This window comes from Balaenoptera musculus, chromosome 4 (genome assembly GCF_009873245.2).
Source record: "Balaenoptera musculus isolate JJ_BM4_2016_0621 chromosome 4, mBalMus1.pri.v3, whole genome shotgun sequence".
In the NCBI taxonomy this organism is placed as follows: domain Eukaryota; kingdom Metazoa; phylum Chordata; class Mammalia; order Artiodactyla; family Balaenopteridae; genus Balaenoptera; species Balaenoptera musculus.
The window spans coordinates 18,292,099-18,312,869 of record NC_045788.1 but is presented as its reverse complement, the minus strand read 5'-3'; positions in this window follow the sequence as shown (position 1 = coordinate 18,312,869).

The following is a 20,771-nucleotide window of genomic DNA, read 5'->3' as shown; positions in this document are numbered from 1 at the left end:
CCCTGGAAGTACTGCTCCTCAGCTCCCAGTCTCTCTGACCTCCCTGCTGCTAAGCGACTGCAATATTATCAAATTATAACATGTTTATCACCAAAACATCAGACAACATTAAAGTACATTAAGGAGAAAGTAAAAGTCCCCAGTGATTCCACCCACACCCAAGAGATGACCACTGTCATTAGCTTGGTGCCTATATTCACAAAACCCTTCAAAGCATCTAAAATTGATAGATAGATAGATGATAGATAGATAGATAGATAGATGATAGATAGATAGGTAGGTAGATAGACAGATAGATGATAGATGTCAACAAATTATAAGAAATTGTTTCTACTATTTTATAATCTAATTTGCTTAATAACATGTTATGGACATTTGTCTATGGCTGGAAATTTTGAAAGCTTGATATACCTTATCCCTATTAATGGCTGCATAATATTTCACAGTCCAAAAGCAAACTCATTTCAGTGAAGAGAATCACCATCCATCTAGATAAAAACAAGCTGTCTTCCCTGACATCTCCCCAAATCCAATCATTTACCAACTCTGATGAATTTGCTTCTCAAATCCACTCAAATGCAGTCCTCTTCTCATCTCTGTCACCACCACTTGAGTCCAAGTTACCATTTTCTCTCACCTAAACTTCTGCAATTGTCTCTCAATAGGTACTTTTGCAAATTATAAATCTGATCAGGTCATCAATCCCAACCTCCAGCCCCCCTTGCTTTAAAAGCATTGTAATAGCTTCCTTTGTTCTTGAGATATGGACAAGATGCCTTAGCATAGCCCACAGGCCCTCATGAGGAGACCCCTGCTGAGGCAAAAGTTCATGCACATTTAAAATTCTGATAGTCATCACCAATCTGCACTCCAAAAAGGTAAGCGAGGTTACATCACCACCAATGGTATTTGAAAGTATGAGAAAGAAAAATGTTTTTTAACACCCACCCCCACCTCACCACCACCATTCTATACAAAAAAAAAAAAAAAAAAAAACCTCCCTGGGCCTAAATGTTGATTTAGCTAGCATTATGTCTTTACATCCGTAAAATAATATGACTGGAGGCAATGTCAAATTACTAGAGAAAATGCTGCAGTAGCTTCAGATCTGCCAGCGATGTTACCACACAAAGGCTCAGTTGGGAGGTAATTACAAACCATGGAATCCCCAGCCTCCTGCAGACGTGAAGGAAGGAAGGTCTACTTGGCTACCGAGCACTTCCAATTTCAGTATCTCTCAGGCAGCCAGCTGGAGGCTGCCATCTGGTTTGTGAAGGGAGGTCCCTCGATGGTTCTTCAATCTGGAAAAATGTTTGCTGTTCATTTCCTCCTTTTAACTGTTCTCTGGATCAGTTTGAGGCCACACCTTCCCCACACATTTTCTCCAGGGTTAATTCTTAACTAATGCTCAGCAAATTGTGAGGTCTCTAACCTAAGAGTAGAGTCACACTTTGAACCCATGTTTATACCGGATTCTGGTTTAACCCCAACGTGGTTCTGCCTAATTATTCAGATCTTTTTTATGCAAGCCACAGAAAAAAGCAATAGCTCAAAATTTCCCTCCCATATTTCATTCGTTCATTCACTCACTCACTCACTTGATAAAGAACTGTGGGATGCATATCATGTACCAGACACTGAATAAAGTGCCAGGAAAATAGCAATGAAAAAAGACAGAAACAAACTCTTTCTGCTGAGCATTGCAGCCTAGAAAAATAGAGTATGGGGTGAATAGGATCCCAAGACAATGCATTGTCAAACCCAAGTTCATGTGCCCGACACACAGTAAGGCCAAACAAACGGAAACATCGAAGCCTGGAGCAGAGAAAGGTTTATTGCAGGGCCAAGCAAGGAGAACAGGTACCTTGGGTTCAAAAAGCCCTAACTCCCTAATGGTTTTCAGGGAAGAGTTTTTAGAGGCAAAATTTGGGGGGAGGGCTGCAGGATGTGTGACCTTCCCCTGATTGGTCAATGGTGAGGTAACAGGGTGGTGTTTCAAGCATCTCAATCATCAGCCTTCTGGTTCCAACCAGTCTGGGGTCCAAGGACTTGTACTCAGCCTGAAGTTACCATCCTCCACCTGGATGAGGACCTTAGTTCCTGTAGAAGGACTCAGAGATATGTATCAGATTGTTATGTATATCCCTTGAGGAGGAACCAGGACCCTGCCCTATCACTGCACTATTGTTTCTTGACTGACTTTTCTTTGTTTCTGTGTTCTCTCATTCCTCTAGTCAGTAAATGTTTGAATCTGCCCTTTGGAACTCAAGAAAGGTCCAGGAGGCTGAAACCTTTTTCCTACAAACAAGAGATGGGGGACATGGAAAGTCTTTTGTACCTGTTTTGTACAAACGGGTCATTTCTGACTTTTATTCAAGACCCCATTTCTGTCCTCATCATTTAACTTCAGATCTCACTCTGAGTTACCCACAGAGCCTGAACTGTGTTTTCCCAGAAATAACCTTCTCAAACAAGATGGAATCTTCTCAATTTAATACCTTTTGTTTTCAGGACCTTCAGGCTGTTTTTCTTGCCTGCTTTTAAAAAGAAATCTTCCTAGTCCCTGTGGTAGATTAAATTATTGACCCAATTCTTCACCCCTCCTTGCATTCCCCTTTATCCAGGGGCTTTGTGGTTCCTCCCACTGGAGGACATTGACCTTGAGCTCAGCCATGTGATTTGCTTTGGCCAAAGGATGTTAGCAAACATGACACAAGCAAAAACACATGCACATATTTGCATGCATGTGCTGTCTTGCACTTCTACCATTACCATGAAAAGAACATGATCTAGCCAGCCCACTGATGTGAGGAAAATGAAAGACATCAAGAGGAAACCTGGACCCAACCTGAAACCTGGAGTCAGGCCCAGGAGAGCTCAGCCTAGAATAGCTGAACGTCAGCCTACTCATAGGTGCATGAGTGAGAATAAGTGATTGTTGTTTGAAGACATTGAGCTTGGGGTGGTTTGTTACACAGCAACCAGTGATTGATAAAGTCTCCTGCAACTGATGTAAACATCCTTAAGTCCCTCTCCCCTATAACTCTGCTAGGCCTCCTTCTTGAAACCCAAACTAAAAGATGACCATGCTTTAAATTTTTGAGAAAAGTCTGTTTCTTGGGGAACTATCACAAATGGGATATTTTTACCAACAAACTCACCTGTTCCTCTGTCCTCTCTTTGTCTGGTGAAGATGCTGTCTGAGCTCCTTTCTGCACTCCATCCAACCAAATAGCACAGGATTCTTCTAGGGTCCTTTTGGAGGAGTACTGGAAGGGAACTTTGGGTTTAGAACATCACAGGCCTGCATTTAAAGCATGGCTCTTGTGTTTATTAGCTGTGTGACCTTGAGCTTTAAGGTGATTTAAAATCTCCAAATCTCATTGTACTCAACTGAAAAATGAAACTATTTCTCATCTCAAACTAGATAATATCATCTGTGAAAATCTTGACTTTGGTTTCAATTGTGCGATTCACTGAAATGTTGTAGGGTGTTTTTTGCTTTGCTTAATATTGTTTTATAGCTGTAGTTAATTTGTGTTTTTTGTTTTCTATTCTTAGCTTACCACCATTCTTTACTGTATCTGAGGAATTGTCAGAACTAAAGAAGTAAAAAGAGGCCTTCCTATACTTTCTAGAAAAGAAAAGTATATTTGAAAAATATGCTTCATATTAACACTTCAAAATCTCAAAGTAAGCAACCAACGTATATGACTATATAAAAATAAAGTATGTCATGGCTTCAGGGTAAACATGGCAAAAAGAAGATAAACATTTATCTCATATCTTATGAAATTAGTAAATAATGATAACACCAGCAAAAAAATTCATCAACAATAATCCAAACATCTACAGACTTCAAAAAGTGGTGGCCAAGAAGTGAGTCAAGTTTGTGGTGTGGCTCTGCAAGTTCCTAACATTGGTCTCAGCTCCCAGAAACCAAACTGGGGGTGGGGAGGGGAGGTGAATCAACAAAATCTTGAGACTTCCTACAACAGGCTTGAGTCTGGAGAGAAGACTAGGGTCTGAGCCAAGGAAATATCACGGTTAAAACCCTGGAGATAAAAGCCCCCTACTACATACAGTGGAATCTTGGGCTATCAGTAAAATGGCCTTCCAGGGTGCCATGCTGAATTGTGAGGATGATCTGAAACTTGTGGTTATCCTCCCTAGGAAGCAGAGACACCCTAACAAGGAGGTATAAATCCAGAATGGGTCATTTAACAAAATCCCAGAAGATAGCCCAGAGCCCAGGTCATGCAGCAAAGCCAGCTTAAAGCTCCAAAAGACTTCTCCTCCACCACCTCCCCAGCTCCTGCCCTGTGACCTTGAGTAAACTTAAAAGTGAATAAAACTGCAATATCTCAGGCTTTAAGCAGTAGCTGAGGAGAAAAACAGATCTCAGCTGCAGAGAGAAGGGAGCCAAGAAGATTTATCCATACTCAATCAGAGAAACAGAAAGGCTGCCTACATTAACAAGAACAAGACAAAAAGAAAGGGTATGGTAATTATCAAATTTACCACATCTAAAGGAATATAGCATGCTAATGACAAAATATCCATTTTAGAAGAACATTTTCTACAACTGATTTGGACTATAGATAAATTTAATAAAAACATGAAATCAATAATCAAGAGTATGAAGGCAAAATTACAAAACAACAGAATGAGACCAAAACAACAGAATGAGACCAACAGAATAGCTAATGAAATAGCTTGAAGACCAAAATCACATCATCAAAGAACTAATAATCAAATTAGAAACATCAGCGAACAATCTAGGTTTCACTGATTGAGGAATAATATGAGATAATCAAAAATAAATTTTGGGGAAAAAAGATAAGGAGTTTTAAAGCACTTAGAAAATAATAGATATGAAAGACAAAGGCCATCCAACATAGGAATTGTTCCTGAAGAAGAGCCAAAAACCAGAATAGAAATGTAGTTAGAGATATAACACAAGAAAATTCCTTGCTATAAAGGAAGAACTAATACCATGTGCCAGAAAATTCCAGTATGGAATCATCAACAAGGCATCACCTTCTTGCATTATTGAAATTCAAAGAAGACTGTGAAAGAATTATTTAGGCATTCAGAACCCTCCAAAAACATATAGAATCACTTATAAAGAGGCAAATATCAGACACATAAAAGAACTTGGAGAATAAAGCATATAAGAATCCTTCCCCAAAAAACTAATAATGAATCCTGCCAATCAAGAATGAATTGAAGAGCAGTGATAAAGGCAACGGTGCAAAATTCAATATCCAAAGGCAGTGGAACAATGTCCACAGTCTTGTGGGAAGGAGATTGGGACACCAAACTTTTATACCCAGCCAGGTCAGTGTGGTGGAAACCAACAGAAATTTTCAAGTATGCAAGAACTCAGAGAGCAAGTACTATGAGTTCATCTTGAAAAATGTTTGATAATGAAATCCAGCAAACTAAAATTGAATCAGAATTTTTAAAAATAAATAATTCAGGAAAGCAGAAACTGCAGTACAAGGACAGGCAGTGAGCAGCAAATTCATTTGATTATAAATGTAAGACTAAACCATGATAATTATGGAATTATAGAATTATAAATGTAGAATATAAATGCTTTATACTCCAACATTTTTTTAAAATAATGTTGCTAAAAAACTCATAAGATGAGGGGAGTGGGAAATGAGGTGAGAGGAAGATTAAAAGTTTTAATTTCCTTATCTTTCATAGCAGAGAGTCAATCAATATTTCTAAAATTAAACATGGACCTTTTTTTTAAAAAACTAGCTTTCTTAATTTTTTTTATAATCTTTCTTTATAACCTTAGGGAGCACTTTTAGGATCTAATATCTCTGTGGTAAAAAAAAAAAACATTATCTGAAGTTCCATAATTCCTTTGGTTTTTCTTTGGTTTCTTTTTCATCTGTTAAATTCAAGAAAAATTCAATTTAATGCTTTTTTATTTTTCTGAAAATGCATAGTAAGACTCAAGTTTTACAAAATTATTCTGCATTTTCATTCCATTTACACACTTAAAGAGCTACCTGGAATGATATCCACCTGAAGTTATTAGGTTACTTCTTGACAGAATTTGAGGCAATATTTTTGTTCTCCTCTTTTATTTTTTGCTTATTTTATAGTCAACATATATCACCTACATAAGAACAATAAAGTCACTGGTCTTCAGTACATAAATACCAGATTGCAAAAACTGATCACAAAATCCTCCCATCTCTGTATGCATGCTCTTTTGCAGTATGACTTTGCAGCTGCACCATCAAAGGCTGGATTCAGTTTCCCCATCCCTTGAATCTGAACTGGCCTATGACTTGACTTCTTCTATCCAATAGAATGTGGCAGAAATAACACATGGCTTCTGAACATAGGCTTTAAAATGCTTTGCAGCAGCTTCTCTCACCTTATTGAAATATTTCCCTGAAACTGCCATGTGATAAAACCCCGGCTGAATTTCTGAAGGAGGCAAGGCCACATAGCAGAGTTGAGCAGTCAAAGCTCCACAGACTCACCATCTGACAACCAGCACCAACTACCACATGTGTGAATGAGGATGCCTTAGACCATGTAGTTTCAGTAGAGCTGCCAGGTGACCAAAGCCACTAAGTGACCCCAGATGATGCTAGCAGAAAAGCTACCCAGCTGAGCCCAACTCAAATCGCTGCCTCACCAAATTGTGAGCAAATAAAACAGCCATTGTTTCAAGCTGCTAATTTTGAGGTGGCTTGTTACATGGCGATAGATATCAGATACATATTAACATAGGCTCCGTGTGTTAAAACATAATCAGGCATTTAATTTAAATGGAAGACTGAGCACATGTATTTGTCTCCCCAAGTCCATTGAGTTGACATTACAGAAATACAAAAGGAATAAAGTCATAAGAACAAATTCCAAAGGCCAAAACTGAGTCATATGTTCATGTCTAAACCACTCTCTGGCAGAGAATGAGACTACAGTGCCCGTTTCACCCCCAAAACACAGACACCCCAAAACACACCACCAGACGTGGACGTGCCCACCAGAAAGACAAGATTCAACCTCATCCACCAGAACACAGGCAATAGTCCCCTCCACCAGGAAGCCTACACAACCCACTGAACCAACCTTAGCCACTGGGGACAGATACCAAAAACAACGGGAACTACGAACCTGCAGCCTGTGAAAAGGAGACCCCAAACACAGTAAGATAAGCAAAATGAGAAGACAGAAAAACACACAGCAGATGAAGGAGCAGGGTCAAAACACACCAGACCTAACAAATGAAGAGGAAATAGGTAGTCTACCTGAAAAAGAATTCAGAATAATGATAGTAAGGATGATCCAAAATCTTGGAAATAGAATAGACAAAATGCAAGAAACATTTAACAAGGACGTAGAAGAACTAAAGAGGAACCAAGCAACGATGAAAAACACAATAAATGAAATTAAAAATAATCTAGATGGGATCAATAGCAGAATAACTGAGGCAGAAGAAAGGATAAGTGACCTGGAAGATAAAATGGTGGAAATAACTACTGCAGAGCAGGATAAAGAAAAAAGAATGAAAAGAACTGAGGACAGTCTCAGAGACCTCTGGGACAACATTAAACGCACCAACATTCGAATTATAGGGGTCCCAGAAGAAGAAGAGAAAAAGAAAGGGACTGAGAAAATATTTGAAGAGATTATAGTTGAAAACTTCCCTAATATGGGAAAGGAAATAGTTAATCAAGTCCAGGAAGCACAGAGAGTCCCATACAGGATAAACCCAAGGAGAAACACGCCAAGACACATATTAATCAAACTGTCAAAAATTAAATATAAAGAAAACATATTAAAAGCAGCAAGGGAAAAACAACAAATAACACACAAGGGAATCCCCATAAGGTTAACATCTGATCTTTCAGCAGAAACTCTGCAAGCCAGAAGGGAGTGGCAGGATATACTTAAAGTGATGAAGGAGAAAAACCTACAACCAAGATTACTCTACCCAGCAAGGATCTCATTCAGATGTGATGGAGAAATTAAAACCTTTACAGACAAGCAAAAGCTGAGAGAGTTCAGCACCACCAAACCAGCTTTACAAGAAATGCTAAAGGAACTTCTCTAGGCAAGAAACACAAGAGAAGGAAAACACCTACAATAACAAACCCAAAACATTTAAGAAAATGGGAATAGGAACATACATATCGATAATTACCTTGAATGTAAATGGATTAAATGCTCCCACCAAAAGACACAGACTGGCTGAATGGATACAAAAACAAGACCCATATATATGCTGTCTACAAGAGACCCACTTCAGACCTAGAGACACATACAGACTGAAAGTGAGGGGATGGAAAAAGATATTCCATGCAAATGGAAATCAAAAGAAAGCTGGAGTAGCAATTCTCATATCAGACAAAATAGACTTTAAAATAAAGACTATTATAAGAGACAAAGAAGGACACTATATAATGATCAAGGGATCGATCCAAGAGGAAGGTATAACAATTGTAAATATTTATGCACCCAACATAGGAGCACCTCAATACATAAGGCAAATACTAACAGCCATAAAAGGGGAAATCAACAGCAACACAATCATAGTAGGGGACTTTAACACCCCACTTTCACCAATGGACAGATCATCCAAAATGAAAATAAATAAGGAAACACAAGCTTTAAATGATACATTAAACAAGATGGACTTAATTGATATTTATAGGACATTCCACCCAAAAACAACAGAATACACACTTTTCTCAAGTGCGCATGGAACATTCTCCAGGATAGATCATATCTTGGGTCACAAATCAAGCCTTGGTAAATTTAAGAAAATTGAAATCGTATCAAGTATCTTTTCCGACCACAACGCTATGAGACTAGATATCAATTACAGGAAAAGATGTGTAAAAAATACAAACACATGGAGGCTACACAATACACTACTTAATAACGAAGTGATCACTGAAGAAATCAAAGGGGAAATCAAAAAATACCTAGAAACAAATGACAATGGAGATACGACGACCCAAAACCTATGGGACTCAGCAAAAGCAGTGCTAAGAGGGAAGTTTATAGCAATACAAGCCTACCTCAAGAAACAGGAAACATCTCGAATAAACAACCTAACCTTGCACCTAAAGCAATTAGAGGAAGAAGAACAAAAAAACCCCAAAGCTAGCAGAAGGAAAGAAATCATAAAGATCAGGTCAGAAATAAATGAAAAAGAAATGAAGGAAACAATAGCAAAAATCAATAAAACTAAAAGCTGGTTCTTTGAGAAGATAAACAAAATTGATAACCATTAGCCAGACTCATCAAGAGAAAAAGGGAGAAGACTCAAATCAATAGAATTAGAAATGAAAAAGGAGAAGTAACCACTGACACTGCAGAAATACAAAAGATCATGAGAGATTACTACAAGCAACTCTACGCCAATAAATGGACAACCTGGAAGAAATGGACAGATTCTTAGAAATGCACAAACTGCCGAGACTGAACCAGGAAGAAATAGAAAATATGAACAGACCAATCACAAGCACTGAAATTGAAACTGTGATTAAAAACCTTCCAACAAACAAAAGCCCAGGACCAGATGGCTTCACAGGTGAATTCTATCAAACATTTAGAGAAGACCTAACACCTATCCTTCTCAAACTCTTCCAAAATATTGCAGAGGGAGGAACACTCCCAAACTCATTCTACGAGGTCACCATCACCCTGATACCAAAACCAGACAAAGATGTCACAAAGAAAGAAAACTACAGGCCAATATCACTGATGAACATAGATGCAAAAATCCTCAACAAAATACTAGCAAACAGACTCCAACAGCACATTAAAAGGATCATACACCATGATCAAGTGGGGTTTATCCCAGGAATGCAAGGATTCTTCAATATACGCAAATCAATCAACGTGATACACCATATTAACAAATTGAAGGAGAAAAACCATATGATCATCTCAATAGATGCAGAGAAAGCTTTCGACAAAATTCAACACCCATTTATGATAAAAGCCCTGCAGAAAGTAGGCATAGAGGGAACTTTCCTCAACATAATAAAGGCCATATATGGCAAACCCACAGCCAACATTGTCCTCAATGGTGAAAAACTGAAACCATTTCCACTAAGATCAGGAACAAGACAAGGTTGCCCACTCTCACCACTGTTATTCAACATAGTTTTGGAAGTGTTAGCCACAGCAATCAGAGAAGAAAAAGAAATAAAAGGAATCCAAATCGGAAAAGAAGAAGTAAAGCTGTCACTGTTTGCAGATGACATGATACTATACATAGAGAATCCTAAAGATGCTACCAGAAAACTCCTAGAGCTAATCAATGAATTTGGTAAAGTAGCAGGATACAAAGTTAATGCACAGAAATCTCTTGCATTTCTATACACTAATGACGAAAAATCTGAAAGTGAAATTAAGAAAACACTCCCGTTTACCATTGCAACAAAAAGAATAAAATATCTAGGAATAAACCTACCTAAGGAGACAAAAGACCTGTATGCAGAAAATTATAAGACACTGATGAAAGAAATTAAAGATGATACAAATAGATGGAGAGATATACCATGTTCCTGGATTGGAAGAATCAACATTGTGAAAATGACTCTACTACCCAAAGCAATCTACAGATTCAATGCAATCCCTATCAAACTACCACTGGCATTTTCACAGAACTAGAACAAAAAATTTCACAATTTGTATGGAAACACAAAAGACCCCGAATAGCCAAAGCAATCTTGAGAACGAAAAATGGAGCTGGGGGAATCAGGCTCCCTGACTTCAGACTATATTACAAAGCTACAATAATCAAGACAGTTTGGTACTGGCACAAAAACAGAAATATTGATCAATGGAACAGGATAGAAAGCCCAGAGATAAACCCACGCACATATGGTCACCTTATCTTTGATAAAGGAGGCAAGCATATACAGTGGAGAAAAGACAGCCTCTTCAATAAGTGGTGCTGGGAAAATTGGACAGGTACATGTAAAAGTATGAAATTAGAACACTCCCTGACACCATGCACAAAAATAAACTCAAAATGGATTAAAGACCTAAGTGTAAGACCAGACACTATCAAACTCTTAGAGGAAAACATAGGCAGAACACTCTATGACATATATCACAGCAAGATTCTTTTTGACCCAGCTCCCAGAGAAATGGAAATAAGAACACAAATAAACAATTGGGACCTAATGAAACTTAAAAGCTTTTGCACAGCAAAGGAAACCATAAACAAGACCAAAAGACAACCATCAGAATGGGAGAAAATATTTGCAAATGAAGCAACTGACAAAGGATTAATCTCCAAGATTTACAAGCAGCTCATGCAGCTCAATAACAAAAAAACGAACAACCCAATCCAAAAATGGGCAGAAGACCTAAATAGACATTTCTCCAAAGAAGATATACAGATGGCCTACAGACACATGAAAGAATGCTCAACATCATTAATCATTAGAGAAATGCAAATCAAAACTACAATGAGATATCATCTCACACCGGTCAGAATGGCCATCATCAAAAAATCTAGAAACAATAAATGCTGGAGAGGGTGTGGAGGAAAGGGAACTCTCTTGCACTGTTGGTGGGAATGTAAATTGATACAGCCACTATGGAGAACAGTATGGAGGTTCCTTAAAAAACTACAAATAGAACTACCATACGACCCAGCAATCCCAATACTGGGCATATACCCTGAGAAAACCATAGTTCAAAAAGAGTCATGTACCAAAATGTTCATTGCAGCTCTATTTACAATAGCCAGGACATGGAAGCAACCTAAATGTCCATCGACAGATGAATGGATAAAGAAGATGTGGCACATATATACAATGGAATATTACTCAGCCATAAAAAGAAATGAAATGGAGGTATTTGTAATGAGGTGGATGGAGTTAGAGTGTGTCATACAGAGTGAAGTAAGTCAGAAAGAGAAAAACAAATACAGTATGCTAACACATATATACGGAATCTAAGGAAAAAAAAAAAAAGGCCATGAAGAACCTAGTGGCAAGACGGGAATAAAGACACAGACCTACTAGAGAATGGACTTGAGGATATGGGGAGGGGGTGGGGTGAGATGTGACAGGGTGAGAGCGTGTCATGGACATATATACACTACCAAATGTAAAATAGATAGCTAGTGGGAAGCAGCCGCATAGCACAGGGAGATCAGCTCGGTGCTTTGTGACCACCTAGAGGGGTGGGATGGGGAGGGTGGGAGGGAGGGAGATGCAAGAGGGAAGAGATATGGGAACATATTGTATATGTATAACTGATTAACTTTGTTATAAAGCAGAAGCTAACACACCATTGTAAGGCAATTATACTTCAATAAAGATGTTTAAAAATAAAAAAATAAAAAAAAAAAAATAAACCACTCTCTGGCAGAGAATGAGACTACAGTGCCCGTTTCACCCCCTGGGTCTGGAAAGGGACAACTTCCCTAAGCACAGGGCCTAGCAGATGCTAGGGGGTCTCCCAGAAGGGAAAAGTGAGGGTCACTCGCATCTACCGATGAATATTATAAAAAACATATTCCAGCAAACCTTTTTGTAAAAAATAGATGAACCCTCTCAGTGAGATAAATACCTCACATAGAATCAAATATCAAATCGATATGTATAGGAGAAAGAAGTAGAAATGGAGCCAAGATAGGAGACAGATATGGAATAATCCTGGAAACAGAAGATACTAGCAGTGTATTCATTCCACCACAAATATATAGTGAGTGTCTACTATGTGCTGTACAGTATACTTACACCAGAAACCAAAGGAAAGCACTACAAGAAATGGGGCAGGGGGGTGTCAAATGCTGTAAAGAAGTCAAAGGGAATGAGTCTGACAAAGGGCCAGTGGCTGCAATGAAGGAAGGGACTCCTTGACTGCCCTGGAGAGTGCAGTTTTCGTAGAGAGCTAGAGGTAGATGCAGATAGTGAAATTTATAGATGGAGCAATGGGGAGAAAGTGAGTACAGGGGTTAGAAGACCACTTATTTAGAAAGTTTGGGGGTCATAAGTCAGAAAGGAATAGGACAGCACTCACAGGGAGCAGCTGAATCAAGTAAAGGCTTTATTAAGGTAGCAGGTTTGTTGAAGAGAGAGAACTTGAGTTTGAATAGCAGGAAGACAAGCAGATGTATATAAAGATTTTGATATCCTGAGGTGAAATGGAGAGAAAACAGGGCCATCCCATCAGATGGTCCAGATCTCTCTCAGCAAAGGTGGAATGAGCTTATTTCAGAAAATAAATTCCTCTATGTGACCAGTTCAGAGAATTTAAAGCCTAGAGGGTAGCTCTAGGATAGTATTCAACCTTCCTCATCCAAGGAGATGGAAATTCTGGCCCAGGCTAATAAGGGTGTGGCCACCTATGTGTTGTGTAGTCAGAAGTACCACTTACCCCACAATCCCAGAGTAGGAGACAACATCTAAATTGTTTCAGTGATCTCCACCTCCTGGTATGCATGTCCTTGCCTAATGTCCTCCTCTTGAGTGCAGCCTGCTAACCTACAGACTCACTTCTTATGAACGAAATATGACAAAAGTGATGAGTTGTCACTTCCAAGATTAGATTACAAAAAGATTTTGGCTTCCTGTTAAGTTTGTCCTCTTGCTTGCTCTGATGAAGCCAGATGCCATATTGTGACCTGCCCTACGGGGAGGTCCACATGGCAAGAAACTAAGGGAAGTTTCCAGTCAACAGCAAGCAAGAAACTGGGGTCCCTCAGTCCAACAACCCATGAGGAACTTAATCCTCCCAAAAGCCTCATGTGTGAGTTTAGAAAGTGAATCCTTCCCCAGTAGAGCCTTGAGATTACTACAGTCCTAGTCAGTGCTTTAATTGCAGCCTTGTAAGAGACACTGAAACTAGGAAAACCACACCTGGATGACCTACATAAACTGAGAGAAAATAAATGTTTGTTGTTTTAAGTTGCTACGCTTTGGGGTCATTTGTAACATAGCTGTAGACAGCAATTACACCTGGAATCACAGTTCTGACAGGATCTAGCAAAGCACCTGGACAAAGGGTTTCACTGTACTCCCTGATGACAGCCTCTACTACTAGAGATAATCTCCAGAATACCATTTGTTCCCTCTTAAGAACACGTAATAGAGATACTTACCAAGAATAGAAATATATTTTGTTTTGGCTCTGTCTCTATCATTCCCTATGCTTCTGAAATCTCAGAACCATCTTTTCTTATCCTCCAAAGATGAGCTCCTTCCACAGGGAAACTGCCTCTCATATGAGGACTCCTCCTTTTCCCATGTCCATGGTCCTGCCCCACTGGAATACTGATCACCCTAGTCCCCAAAGCCCCCTTTTATCTTTAGTATTTTTCAGTATTAGTCACCTATTGCTGTGTAACAAACCATCCCAGAACTTAATGGCTAAAAACATCATGAGTGTATTATTTTTCATAATTTTGGGGGTTGGCTGAGCAGTTCTTTGTTGTTCTCACGTGGACTAATTCAGGGGTCTGCAGGGAAAGTTGACGTAGCCGGGACAGTGAGGACAGCCGGGATTTCTGGACCTCTCTCTTCATGTATTCTTTCATCCTCAAGGGGACCATACCAAGCTGGGCTTGCACACAAGATGGAAGCTGCATTCTAAGAGGGCAAACCCTAATGCATGAGCACTTATCAAACTTCTGCTTGCTTTATGGATGTTGATGTCCCATTGGCCAAAGCAAGTCACATGACCAAGCCCAGCATGAATGTGGGTGGGAACTATACAAGAGTGTGGGTAGTGGGAGGCTGATTCACTAGGAGTGAATCAGGAGGAGCAATCTACCACACCTCCTCATTCAGTCCTAACCATTATTCCTAGATTAATCTTCCCCAAATACCTGTTCCATTATCCCAGATCCTTGCTCACTCATCTCTTGGATTCAGTGAGATACAGTGAGGCATTTGACAATTTCTCTCATGTCCACGTTGTGGATGAAATGTGGGATAAATATTACATTTAGGGAGGAAGCAGTCCTGCTATGCTACATGCTACTGATTGATCACATCTGGGAATTACAACCAACCAGGCAAACAGAGAACAGTTAGGACAGGGAGGGATCTTGAAACCATCTCTCTTGTCTGAGTGCACAAACTGTGTCTTTCATGCTTTTACCCCTACAAAGTGTCTTTATCCCTTTATCCCAGTTTACAATGTTTTTAGTCTATAAATATTTGATGGACGAATGAATGGATGGATGAATGAGTGAGTGAATTAAAATGGGAGAGTTGACTGAACAAAGAATTCTTAGCCTTGAGCAGTGGTTCTCAAATTTGAGCCTTCATCAGAATCACCTGGAGGACTGTTGAACCTCAGATTACTGGGACCCATGCCCTACGTTGGGGAAGAGGAGCTGAGCATTTGCATTTCTAACAAGTTCCCCAGTGATGCTGATGCTCCAGATTGAGGACCACACTTTAAGAACCCCTGGCCCAAAGAAGAGAAGATCAAGGGAAGAAATGCTATCATTCAAATATCTAAAGAACTGAAGTAGTTAGAGAAAGCTGATTTGTTCTGCATGGCTCCAGAGTACAGAATTTGGAAAGTTACCTGGTGATAGACTTTGATTCAACATTAAAACACATTTTCTAATAACTAGAGGTGTGTAACAATGGAATAGGCTGGTCCTCCCCCACCTTCTCCTGCCTCTTTTCCTGCCTTTCTTTAACATCCCTCCTACCCCCATGTTCCTGTTCCAATAACAAGTTTACAGCCTTGGCGGAGAGTATAGATGTTGCATTTCCACAATCAGAAATGTCCCCCTCCTAGGAACCAAATGTCAGCAATTTTCTGAATACAGTCTTGGAAGAGAAAGAATCAGGTTCTCAAATGTCCATTTGTCTCATTCTGTGCTGTAATATTATGATGACTTTTGGCTCAGGTAAGCAAAGCAATCTACATTTGGTCTTTTCTGTATGTTTATCCCAGACCACTAATTTCTAATAAAAAATCAAATCCCATTTTAACATGACACCATCTTGTTTCCCTGTGGAATTATACGAACATTTGTAACAATTTTGCTTTTGAACGTGGTGCCACACAGGAAATGCTGATAACACAATTTCTTAACATACACCAAGTACACAGGTTACACAAAAGCAGATTCTATTTTAGCTTTTTTGAGAGGCTATTTAAAAGTTAAGTTCCCCTTAATGAAACAGCAAGAAAAAGGGCTTTGCTCTTCTTCTCTCAGCATCCCAGCTTTCCCCTCTTTGTGGGCTTATGATGTTTTCCTTTTTCCTTGTGTTATCTGCATTTCCTGCTCATCTCAACTTGATGGCATGTTGCTGAGACAACTAAGACGCTAACCTTCTTAACTTGGATTTTGTGGTGTGCTCGTGTGTGTTTAGGCGGGATATTTTTATTTCTCTTAGAATGCTCTGTGTCTGCTCTGGGGAGGGCTATTAGACCTGAAGGTGGAGAACAAGGGAGTCTTTTTAAGTGCTTGCCATTCAAATCGCTTTTTTACTTCCTTTAAGCCCATTGTTTGTAATGTGGGAGGGAGCTGATGGAAGCTTCCCCTGTCGCCTATGGTCAGGATTAATTTACTCAGTGATGTCGTGGGTGTTCCAGCCCAGACTCCTCTAGGGGAAGGGAAGGTCCAAGCAAAGAAGCACACAAATTGCCCATCACCCCCGTTCCTTTATTTTCTCTTTCATCCCCTTGCCAAAAGTGGGGAGCCAGCTTGACTACAAAATAATTACTCTGTGCAATCCTTTTATCTGTTTGGTTATCCAATAAAATAAGAGTCAAACATAAAATCCACATTGGCCTCGCTCCACACTGAGCTGTCCAGGTACTGAAACAATCCTTTGTCTGTCTGCCTGTGCTCCTCCCTCCCTGCCACCCTGTGTTGAGCTCCCCTTGGGCTCTAGCCTCTGTCCTTCTATCTTTGCCCACCTCACAGAGTGACAGCAACAGAGTTCCTCCTGCTGCAGGAGTAATGGATATGAACGCAGATCCTAGAAAGTCGCTTCTTAAGACACAATTAATTAAAAGTAGCTTCCAAAGATAAACTTTACTCTGTCGATAGATACAAACTCACCTAACTAAATCTAAATTGAGATGGAGAAAGGATATTAAATTTAGAAGCAATTTTTAACCCATCTTTGGGTTACACGGCTAAATTTTTAATATCTTTCATGTCTAAATTTTCCACTTTTCAAGGAGATCGTTACTTTGGTTATTCATTTTACAATTATAACTCAGGTGTCATCTCCATAGGTGTCCCCAGATTTCCAACCTTCTGGGGTTGCCTTTCCCAAATCAGAAGGATGTCCTGCAGTGTCATCTAGATTCCCAGTAATTCCTAAAGACCTTGTTCTCATGGCCACCTCTGACTCCAGTTTCCTCCCCTGGCCTACTATCAATGTCTCCCTCTCTCATCTCCTGTGGTGTATCTCTTATCTAAGCTTCCAGCTGATTTAAAGTTGGAACACAGACCCTTTATCATTACCTTCCCAAGTCAAGCACTAACCAAGACTGACATATACAAGAGACTTATGGAAGTTTGGGCTTGGGGTCTGTTAGGTCACAACATGTACAACAAATACTTTTCACTCCTTTGCTTCCCAGGAACAAATACCTGCCCCACAATTGAGCACTGAGGCAGTTCCAGCCCTCTGTGGACACTCAGGGAAGGGCTGAAGAGAGAGACAGTTTGTCTTTTGAGCAACTAAAGAAGATCTTGAAGTTCCTAGAAAGAGCTGAACTTTCTGAGAAGGAAAAAGAATTGTGATTTCCGAGATCCAGAGCCTAGAGTGCTTGAACACTATTTGTGAAATAAATTCACGTGGGGTAGAATGCAATCATCACATAAGCATTTTCCTGCCTGACAATAAGATTTTTTTTTTAAATAAAAATTAAAACCTTCCTGGTCCTGGAGAAAAGAGCCTAGAGAAAGAAGGAACCCAGAAAGAAAAAAGAACCAGTGCCTCACTTTCCAGAGCAGAGCCTGGGAGAGAATGCCAGACTCAGAGAGAGGTCCTGCATCTTAAAGGCCATTGCACGACCATGGGAGCCAAGTTAGAAGGTGGAAACATGGCCACAGTGACCCCCTTAAAAGGAGGAGTTCAATATATATATATATATTTGATCCTCCTATGGTCCCAGAGAAATTGCGATCTTGGAGACTGGGCATGAAAACACTAACAGTAATTTTTACTTATCAATACCCACTTGCTCTACTGAAAGCTAATGTACTTTTCAAACATCCCTCTCCAAATATCCAGGATGATAAAGCTTTAGCTTCTCCAATGTCAACATCACACCAGAATACACACCTCTGGCCTGACTAGTCAACCACTCTTCTATTCACTATATTAGTCAGCTTTGCTACATAGTGCTGTGGTAACAAACATCCCCTAAATGCAGCAGTTCCCAACAACAAAGTTTTCTTTCAACATGTAAGAAATTTCAGTTAATGGTGGTGATAACTGGAACTTAATCAGAAAATATGTGAAAAATGTACTACTATCTACCTGGTCCCTTTATTCTTCCATGTAGGTGAATCTAGATTTCAATACTAGATTTTAAGTTCTTTGAAGGCAGGGAATCAAATGTACCTAATACTCATGTTTCTCTCACTTCACCTGGTGTGTGATTAATTAAATATTTGTTGAATGAACCACTGAATAAATGCATCTATTGAAGAACTGTGAACAGGTATGTGAGTTAATGGCATGAGACTTTACATTAAGCTTTCTTGGTAAATAGCAATTAAATGCATTGACATTCATTATAGGCTGAATATATTGAGAATCTAATTGCTTACACGTTGCTCATGCAATCTCCAGTTATTTCAGTGACAACTTGATGTCTTTCTGACATACTTATTGTACCTGGATCAATGGCTATTTAACTGCTAATTGATCTTTTATTAACATATAATAACTCATTAAATCTAAATTATAGTCTTAATTGAGACACTTTATCTGCAGTGTTTCAACATACAATCCTCATAACATAATGGATAATCGACAGAAAAGCTGGTAACATATTATCTGCCACCTTTCTCATTGACCTGAGAACAGATTTTCAGCTGCAAGATTTTTTTCCCTTCATTAAGAAACCTGAGCATCAACTACACTCAGAAATGCATCAGCACAATTCAGTTTCTCTGTTTTCACACAGAAAACTAGTTCCCCAGCCTCTGCTTTCTTCCTCACATCTCAACTGGGGCCACATGACCACCAACAGCAATCGATGAGCACTATTACTTTAAACACAAATGTGGCAGCACAGCTACCAAAGAGGCTGTAGTAAGTAGTAACTACACCCTCCCCTGCCCCCAGCGATTCTGTCTTGGCTCCCTGTCCTCTAGCACTTAACTTCCCTTTCCTTCATCCCAACCAACCCCTCCTCACCTGGCCTGCTCTTCTTACTGTGTGACTCTGCCCCCGTCAAGGGGATAGTCCTGCCCTGCCTTGCTCTGCCATTTAGGCAACAGCTTCCCTTGCTGGATCAGCCCAATTTCCTCCTCTTATTTCCTTTTTTCTAATCCATGCACTGATGTTCCCAAACTCTACCAGCCTACTCATGCCAGTCCTGTCCTCAGCCAACAGTTCACACTTGTGCTGAGCTGGACCCAACCTTGAGTCCCGGTTCTCCTATCTGGGTTTCTCGCTGATCACCCTGTCCGTGGACCACAGTTTAGTATCTTGCCTCATTCCTGTTCCCTCAATAATGCCAGTCCTTATCTAGTGTCATCTGGTGCCTAGGACTTTACTAACTGCTCTCAATCTTCCCTGATGCTCACAACATATCCAAATTTCTGAGGGTCACCTCTTTCTGGATTCCCCATTGTTGTGGATACCAGATAGCCTATGCTGCATCCATTCCCCGCCTCATCCCCCACAAAATACCCTCTCCCACAGAGGCCACCTGCCTCAGGGGAAGCTGACAGCTACCTGAACTCCAATAATAGGCCCAATGAATCCAAAGGAAATCTCTTCTTCTTCTTTGCTTGGTTTGAGAATGAGCCAATGAGGATTATAGGGGCTTCTGGAAGGGACACTCTCACTCTTCTTCTGGACATGATCATATCCACACACAGTGCATGGGAATGGCTAGTTGCCCCATCACCCATCTCAAGATGATGCAGGAGAAACAAAATGAAAAAAAAAATACAGAAATTCAGTCAAACCCATTGGATAAAATCAACCCTGAAGCCAGTCCTGCCTCTGGAGTTCCAGTTATATGACCAAATGAATTTCCTTTTTGTTTACAGCTGTTGTGTTGGTGTTTTCTACTACTACAGCTGGAAGCATCCTGGCTGATACACATGCGTCTCAGAACTCGGAATCCTTTAGGTGGTTACGTCACTTAACCCTCCACTGCTTGACACTGGCCGTATTCTAATCAAGCTAGCATCCCACCACATCTGATATTCTCTGCTGTTCTCTTAACCAGTGCAGGTGGGTCTACACTCAGCATATGCTCTCCCTCGGGAGGCAGGTCTCACTCTAAGTTCCAGCCCTTCCCAGTTCTCTGAGCCTGGTACAGAACGTTCACATTTCAAGACTGAAGAAAACTCATGTAAAAGTACATATTCCAACTGCTGGAAATTCCAAATCAATATGAGGAACTGGGCAAATACTTTTAGAACATATGGAGTTACAAAAGGTGGCAATTTCTTAAAAACCAAAGTCTTACAAATATAATACTTAAAGTGAGAATAGTAAGCATAACATCAAAACATAAATGAGCAAATCTCTCTAACAAGTATGTCATTAAATACATATCTGATGAGATGGCCTCAGATATTACCA